General features: G+C 56.0%; 3 non-coding genes across 3 annotated transcripts; 1 reads left to right on the forward strand and 2 right to left on the reverse strand.

Moving 5' to 3' along the window:
* Positions 1–5674: 5674 nt before the first annotated feature.
* MIR9119 (microRNA mir-9119) lies at positions 5675–5807 on the forward strand. Its single transcript, NR_128149.1, is given in 1 exon segment — positions 5675–5807. It is a non-coding gene; the product is annotated as a microRNA mir-9119 (primary transcript).
* Positions 5808–6753: 946 nt separating this feature from the next.
* MIR192 (microRNA mir-192) lies at positions 6754–6814 on the reverse strand. Its single transcript, NR_032920.1, has one exon. It is a non-coding gene; the product is annotated as a microRNA mir-192 (primary transcript).
* Positions 6815–6944: 130 nt separating this feature from the next.
* On the reverse strand, positions 6945–7029 carry MIR194-1 (microRNA mir-194-1). The gene has a single exon (NR_032921.1). It is a non-coding gene; the product is annotated as a microRNA mir-194-1 (primary transcript).
* Positions 7030–8015: the final 986 nt, after the last annotated feature.

An 8015-nucleotide genomic window follows, 5' to 3' on the forward strand; every position in this document is an offset into this window, starting at 1 on the left:
GGCCAGCCCCTCACGTCCACACCCCAGTGGGGGTCAGACATTGTGCCCAAAGCCACCTTCCAGTCCCTTCCGCCAGCTCAAGTCAGTCTCCAAGCAGGTGGCTCTGAGCTGGGTGGTCCAAGCAGCTGACCCAGGCCACCTACTCTGCTGACAGTCAGTCTCTCCCGCTTCCCTTTTGGCCCAGCTGGAATGTTCCTCTGACCCGCGTCTTCTTCATCCTGCCCTTAAGAACAGGCAATGGGGGTGGGTCATCTGAAAAGGGACTGGAAGCCGGGGAGATGAGATGGCCTGTGTCCCCTCAAGCTCCATGTTCACTCCCAGAAGTACATGTTGGGGTCTTTCCACGGGCAGGAATGCAGTGGGACCCTTCTGAGAGCTGGGGACAAGCCACCTTCTGTTCATCGGCCTGGCCTCCTGCCACTTGGTTCCTAGACCTCCTGCCGAAACGCTCCTTTTGCAGTTTGGTAGTTGTGGTAGGCAGAATTCTCAGACGTCCCCAAGATTCCCTATGCTGGTGTACACACCCGCTATAATGCCTCGGACTGTGAATATGATGGGGTCACGTTCGATGGCACACTTGACTTTAGATAGGAGATTATCCTAGTGGCCGGACCTCATCACACGAGCTCTTTAAAAGCAGAGAGTTTGGGGCCGGCTCCGTGGCCGAGTGGTTAAGTTCGTGCGCTCTGCTGCGACAGCCCAGGGTTCGGACCCTGGGCGCGGACACGGCACCACTCGTCAGGCCACGTTCAGGCGATGTCCCACATCCCACAACTGGATGGACCTGCAGCTAAGATATGCAACTATGTATGGGGGGGGTTTGGGGAGATAAAGCAGACCAAAAAAAAAAAAAAAAAAGATTGGCAACAGTTGTTAGCTCAGGTGCCAATCTTTAAAAAAAAAAAAAAAAAAGCAGAGAGTTTCTCTGGCTGGTGGGAGAGGAAGGAAGGCAGACACTCAGATCACCAGGATTCAGTGTGCCACTGTTGGCTTGAAGATGGAGGGGCCACGTGGAAAGGAACGTGCATGACCTCCAGGAGCTGAGGCCGGTTCCCAGCTGACAACCAGTAAGGAAATGGGGACCTCAGTCCTATAGCTGCAAGGACCTCAATTCTGCCAACCAACAACGAGGCTGAGCGTGAAAGCAGTTTCCTCCCAGAGCCCCAGATGAGGGCTCAGCCTGGCCAGCACCTGACTTCAGCATTCGAGACTCTGGACTTCGGACCTGCAGAACCTGAGCCAAAAAGTGGTTGTTTTTTAAGCCACTAAGTTAGTGGTAATTTGTTGCACGGCAATGGAAGACCAGTACAGCGATGGATTTGTCTTTTTGTCAATCAATGATTTATTTGATTGGTGCTGTCTGGCAGCCATTCAGCAAGAGACAAGAAGAAAATGAAAGGAAGCTAAAGTGATCATGGAGTACCAATACTGGGAAAGCAGATTTCAAAGCTGAATACAATGTGACCGGACTTCACACACACACACACACACACAGGGTTCTCAGCTGGAGTTTTTCCTCCCCAGGGGACATTTGGCAATGTCTGGAGGCATTCTTGGTGGTCACAATTTGGGGGAGTGCTCTGGCATCTAGTGGGTGGAGCTCAGGGATGCTGTTGGCCATCCTACAAGGCATAGGACAGCCCCCCACAATCAAGAATTATCCGGCCTCAAATGTTGGGGCCGGCCCGGTGGCGCAGCGGTTAAGTGCACATGTTCCACTTCAGCGGCCCGGGGTTTGCCGGTTCAGATCCCAGGTTCGGACATGGCACCGCTTGGCATGCCGTGCTGTGGTAGGCGTCCCACGTATAAAGTAGAGGAAGATGGGCATAGATGTGAGCTCAGGGCCAGTCTTCCTCAGCAAAAAGAGGAAGATTGGCAGCGGATGTTAGCTGAGGGCTAATCTTCCTCAAAATATAAATAAATAAATAAATAAATATAAATAAAAGAATTATCCAGCCCCAAATGTCATTAGGGCGGAGGTTGAGACACCCTGACACACACACACACACACACACACACACACATTACCAGCCACTCTCCAGAGGCAGTGTAGCATAAGGGTCAAGTGTGCGGTCAGGTTGAAGTCCTACCGGCTGTGATCTTTAGCAAGACTCAAGGTCCCCGGAAGCAGCTGTGAAATGGGGCAAAGGAAAGCACCTACCTCGCCGGATTCAATGTTCGCGCCTGGAGTGCCCAGAACGGCACGGCCACTTCCTCAAGTGTTTACAGGAAGTGTCAGCAGGGCTAGCCTTGCGTCAGAGTTGCTGCGGCAATTTTGTTTACTTTTCTATATTGTCCAAATTTTATATAATGGACATATTTGATTTTCTTAACTGGGGGGAAAGGGGGAAAAAAAAAGCTGAGGGACATTCTACAAAAGAACTGGCCTGTACTCCCCACGGATGTCGAGGTCTTGAAAAACGAAGAAAGGGTGAAGATAGTCCAGACTGAAGAAGATGAGAGACCTGGCAACCAGGTGTGAGGCGCGTCCCAGTTTATTGGGACAAGAGATATTCGAAAGTGGACGCGTATTAGCGCCTAGTGCAGTCACATGCTGCGTAACGACGTTTTGCTCAACCACAGACCATGTCTATGACGGTGGTCCAGCCAGATTGGTACCATCCAGCCCAGGTGTGAATTCGGCCGCACCGTCTAGGTTTGTGTAAGCGCTCTCTACGGTGTTCGCACAGCGACAAACCCGCATTTCTCGGAACGTGTCCCGTCGTTAAGTGACCCATGGCCATATTGCATCACTGTCACATGCCTAAATTTGTCAACTGTATTGTGGTTGCGTAAGAGATGTCATTTTGCTTAGGAGATACATGTTGAAATATATAAGGGTGAAGGGTCATGACCTATGCAACTTATTCCCAAAGGGTTCAGAAAAAGATCTATGTGTGTGTGTATGTGAGAGAGTGAGAGAGCAAATGTAGCTAAATGTTCACGGCTGTGTTGGTGAATCTGAGGGAAGGGTATATGGGTGTTCACCGTACTTTTCTTGCAACTGTTCTGAAGGTTTCATAACTGTCAAAAGGCAAAAGAAAGAGGCCTGTGACAAGGTACCCCTCCTTCAGGCACCCTGTGGCCTGGTCTGATAATCTATTTGCTGCCTCCTGACCCAGCAGCACCAAAGTCTATTATAGTAAAATGGATCAATCAACCATATTCCATTCACACAATGGAACCCCGAATGAACGAGCATAAACGGTGGCTCCAGCAACCACGTGGACCCGGCCGGATAGGGCCACGGGTTCCACTGATGTAACTACAAACCTGGGCAAAATGAACACACAATGTTTGGGGCTGCGCACATGGGTGGAGAACCGCAGAGAAAGGCAAGGAAGTCGCTGCCATCAAGGTCAGCGCTGTGCTTACCTGGGGAGGGTCACCTGGGAGGACACATCTGGGGAGGGGGGCCCTGGAGCGCGGAGATGTTTTCTTCACTTGAATGGTAGTTACACAGGGACTCATTTTATAATGATACAAATAGACACTGTATTTTTACGTTTTATACACACGTAACAGCTGTAAGGGTCCCAGCAGGAACCCCACTTTGCGGGAGGTGCACGGCGAGCGCCAGGGACCTGCCACTTTGAGCAGAGCGCTGACAGCAGCGGGACAAGCCTGGAGGGGCCTGGGGGGCTGCTGGGGGACGGGCCGGGGAGGCGCAGGGTGGGAGGGGGCGGGATGCGACGGGATGGGGGGGGGGGACTGGCCCCGCCCAGCTCTGGCGGGATGCGGCCCGGCGCGCCCCCTGCTGGTGGCCGCGGGGAGTAAGGCTTGCGGAAGCGCAGGCTCGCCCGCCGCCCCACGCCTCCTTCCCCTTTCTGCACCTTTGTCCCCGTCATTCCTTCCTCCTCCAGCGTTCAAGACCGCTCTTCCTGGGCTTCACCCCAGCCAAAACTGGGCTCAAACTCACCCCTCTCGGGGAGCCTTTCTGATCAAGCCCGCCCAACCCTGACCGCTCCTTCCCCCTCGGCCGCCGGGCGCGGTTGGAGCTCGTGTGCACACGCTCCCAAGACGCCTTGTCAGCAGCGTCGTTTCACGTGTGTGTAGTGACGGTGATGAGGACGATGGCCGGCGTTTACTGAAGGCCTCCTGCCTGCGGGCCCTGTGCTGACGGCTCCAGGCCTCTGATGCCCCTCTTCTCCCGAGATCTTCAATCTCGCATGTGGTCGGTCCTTCGGAGGTGCATTCATTCATTCATTCGTTCGTTTTCTAACGTCACCTTCCTCTCTTGGCCCCTGCAGCCTAACAACACACTGGTGCCCAATGTCCTTTAATGCGCCCCTCTCTTTGAAATACCTGGAGTGGCTGCAGAGTCTCCCAAGTCATTATAAACAGGTAGCATTACTGGATAAATGGTGTTGAGAAAACTGCTAAAGTACTATGTGAATTGTGGGGAGATCTCGACATAATACCTCCTAACAACGTGAATTACAATATGACTTTCCTGACTCCATTATAGTTGGTCCTCCTGTTTTCAGGGCTTCTTCATCGGTCTGTGCAGCCAAGAAACAGATATGGGACCTCATCGTCTGCTCATCTTTGAACCTGTCATTGCATCCCACTAGCCGGCTTTCTTCTCCTCTAACCCCCCACAATTTCTCTTGTCTTGCCTCTTCTCAACAACCTTGCCATATTTCACATAAACTCTGGCCCCTCATGGGATTCTCTCCCACTGTCCGTCTCCAAGCCTGCCCCCTTCAGTGTCATCTGGGTACCCTCCTACTTAGACTTTCCAGGACTCTGTTGCCTAAAGAACATATTCTGGAATGTGAGATGGAAAGGCCCCCTACTGTGGTCCGTGCCCCTCTCTCCAAATGAGAGGAAATAGGGGACATTCCCGCAAATTATTCAACACCCCAGCCAGGCCTGAGCCAGACTCTGTAATTCAAGCACGTTGATAGTCCTGTGGCAAAATGTATAGAAATTTATGTCAAAGGAGAACCTGAAAAGAGTACAAATTGATTCTCTTCAGTGGAGGTCCAGCATGCATTTATTAAGCACCTCCTCTGTGCCAGCCTCTGAGGCTACAGGAAACAAAAAGTCAATGGCCCCTGCTCCCAGGGGTTCCAGGCTCGGAGGAATGGCCAGGTAATGGTGATGGGGTGTGATGGGGGCTCTGAGAGAGGCCACAGAGCATCATGGGAGCCCTTGAGTGGGGGGCGGGGGGTGAAGGCAACCCCAGTGTGTGTGTATGTGGGGGGGCAGGCAGGCGGCCTGGAGGTCTCGAGAGGGAGTAAGAGCCGGATCTAGATGAGGCAAGATGTGCAAAGGCCCAGGGGCCACCGGGAAAAGGCCAGAGGTTACGGATCTCAAGGAGTGGGTCAGGGGGAGCTGGGTCTGCCTTGCCCATGAGTGGGGACACGGGCTCTGAGAGCCGTCTGACTCTGCAGGCAGGTGGAGGAGGAACCCGGGGGATCACTTCCCCCGGAGGGTGAATGAGTCGTGGACTTTGCCCTCAAGGAGGCTGGGACCAGCAGGAGGATAAGATAAGCGCCCCGAGCTCTCAGCCCTGCAGGGATTGAGATAAGGGTCGGTGGGAGTGGTCCACTGCGCGTGTAGGAGGGGGAACAGACCCTGCGGAGTCATGGCAGGGGCGTCTGAGGTGGGCCTCAGCACAGGAAGGGATGCCCAGGGATCCAGAGCTGACGGGGCAGTGTGAGCAAAGCCACATGTGGGAAGGGGCGAGTGACAGTGTCGCAGGGACCCAAGCAGTAGTCTGGACCTTGTCAGCTGCAAGGTCCGACCTGCTTTGTGACTTTAGCAAGATGCTCACCCTCTCTGAGCCTGTGTCCCCATCTCCCAAACAGGTTTGCCACAGTTGCCTTGCCAGGTTGCCAAGATGATTCTAGGTGAATGAGGTATGCGAGTGCCCAGCACGCAGAAAGGGCTCAAGAATCAGTTCCACCCATCTTCCTCTGCTTTATATGTGGGACGCCTGCCACAGCGTGGCTTGCCAAGCGGTGCCATGTCCGCACCCGGGATCTGAACTGGCGAACCCCGGGCCGCCAAAGCAGAATGGGGCACTTAACTGCTGCGCCACTGCGCCAGCCCCTGAACACTTTTATTCATATGAAAATTTCCCCGGAACCCCTTTGCATAAAAACCAGGCGGGAGTGAGGCTGTCGTGGGAAGCTGGGGCAGGGGTGGGGGCCTGTCCACTCGGCTGCCTGCCCCAACAGCAGCCACAACTGCACAGGGAGCCTGGGGGTCGCGGCTGTGCTGCAGGCAGACGAGACTGGCAGGAAGGAGGAGAGAGATGGGGCAGAGGAGGGGGCAGGCTCAGGGTCCTGTCCCGGGGAGGGGGTGCTCCAGCACAGACTGGGGCCCACAGGTGGCGGGGAGGACGGAAACATCGCATGCGTACGGTGCTCAGGTGAAGCACAGGGTGGTGGGGGTGCCCGGGTGGGCACTTAGCTTCAAGTGGGTTTCAAGAAGGCCTCCTGGAGGTAGCAAATGCTTGGGCAGAGCTTGGAACGGTTAGGAAGCGAGACTGGCAAAAAAGCTGGGAAGGGTGTTCCAGGCAGAGGGAACAGAATGGGCAAAGCACAGAGGCATGCTATGGCACAGTCAGTATATGTGGGGACCTAAAGCAGTTCAGGCTCCCAAGAGGGGAAATGAGACAGCAGGGGGGCAGGCCTTGGGTGCTGCACTGGGGTAGCAAGTCTTCATTGCCCACTTCATTGCCCCCCGGCCCCGCCCCTTCCCCGCAGGTCCTGGTGGCTGGCATTGAGGCGAACATACCTGTGACCTATGGAATTGGCAGCCAGAGGGAGACAAGAGCACTGGCTGTCAATTCATAGGTCAGAGCCCTGTGCACTCGGTCTCTGCAGCCTGCTGACACCTCGCCACCCTGCGCCACCCTGGGCCTGCGAGCACGGCCTCAGAGGCCCCTGCCGGTCTGCTGGGCGGCGGCGGCCTCTCCTCCTGCGTAGACCCTGGCCCCCGCCCCAGATAACAGCAGCCCCACTGGAACCAGTGGGCACTTCCACATGGAGTTGCTGTTACAGGGGGTGGGAGCCCACTGGAGGCCTGGGCCCTGCCCTCCTGGCATCTCCCCTTGGGAGAGGTCCAGGGAGGACCCCTTGCCCACCCACCTGGGCCCCCTGCGTCCTCGTTTTATTGAGGCTCCTTATCATCCGGGGCTCACACCGGAGTCTGAAGCCAGCACTCCTCTGGGCGAAGTCCAGTCTCAAGCCCAGCTCCGCTCGTAAAGCCGGGAGTGGCTCCCGTTTACAGCCTCTGGGCAGCCTTTGCCCCTCTGACACCCCCACACCCTCGGTCCCCCAGTTCCTTGTTTCCTCATTTCTTTCCCAACGAGAGCCGGGCCCCAGTTCCAGGTCTGGCCGCTGTGGCCTCGCCCTCTGACCTTTGCCCACCCTTCCTGCCGCAGCCACGGGGCAGAGGGACAGCGAGCGATGGCTGGGCGTCTCTTGGTCTCCAGGGACCTCCGAGTTCCCAGGTTCCTGAGTGCGGGCCACGCGTGAGAAGCTGGAGATGAGACCAGGGTGGGGGGCGGAGGGGAGACAGGGACAGTGGGAGAGTGAGGCAGAGGCCCAAAGAGAAACATGAGGGGGGCAGCAGGGAACTGGACAGGAACAGCAAATAGGAGCAGAGAAGAGCAGATGTGGGGGGAGAACAGGGAACTGAAAAGATGCTGTCAGCAACCATCCGTCTGGAAGGACTCTCAGCACCTTGGCGGCTTGAGAGTCAGCAGGCGCCTGGGAGCTGGGCGACCTTGAGCAGGTGGCTGAACCTCTCTGAGCGGCTGCTGGTCCCTCATGTGCAAATCCGGGCTTGTGAGGCCGTCCTGCACTCTGGCCTGGACTGGTGGGAAGCCACCCTCCAACCTTTGGGTCTGTCTCCAATGCGGGGAGAGGAAGGAGCTGCTGGCTGGGGTCCCTGAGCTGGCCCAGGCCCCCGGGGAGCAGACCCTCTCCCACAAAGTGTGTTCTCATCCCCCCGGCAGACTCTGCCCCCAGAGGCTTCAGTGACAGGCTCCAATGCCA

This window comes from Equus caballus, chromosome 12 (assembly GCF_041296265.1).
Source record: "Equus caballus isolate H_3958 breed thoroughbred chromosome 12, TB-T2T, whole genome shotgun sequence".
Taxonomy (NCBI): domain Eukaryota; kingdom Metazoa; phylum Chordata; class Mammalia; order Perissodactyla; family Equidae; genus Equus; species Equus caballus.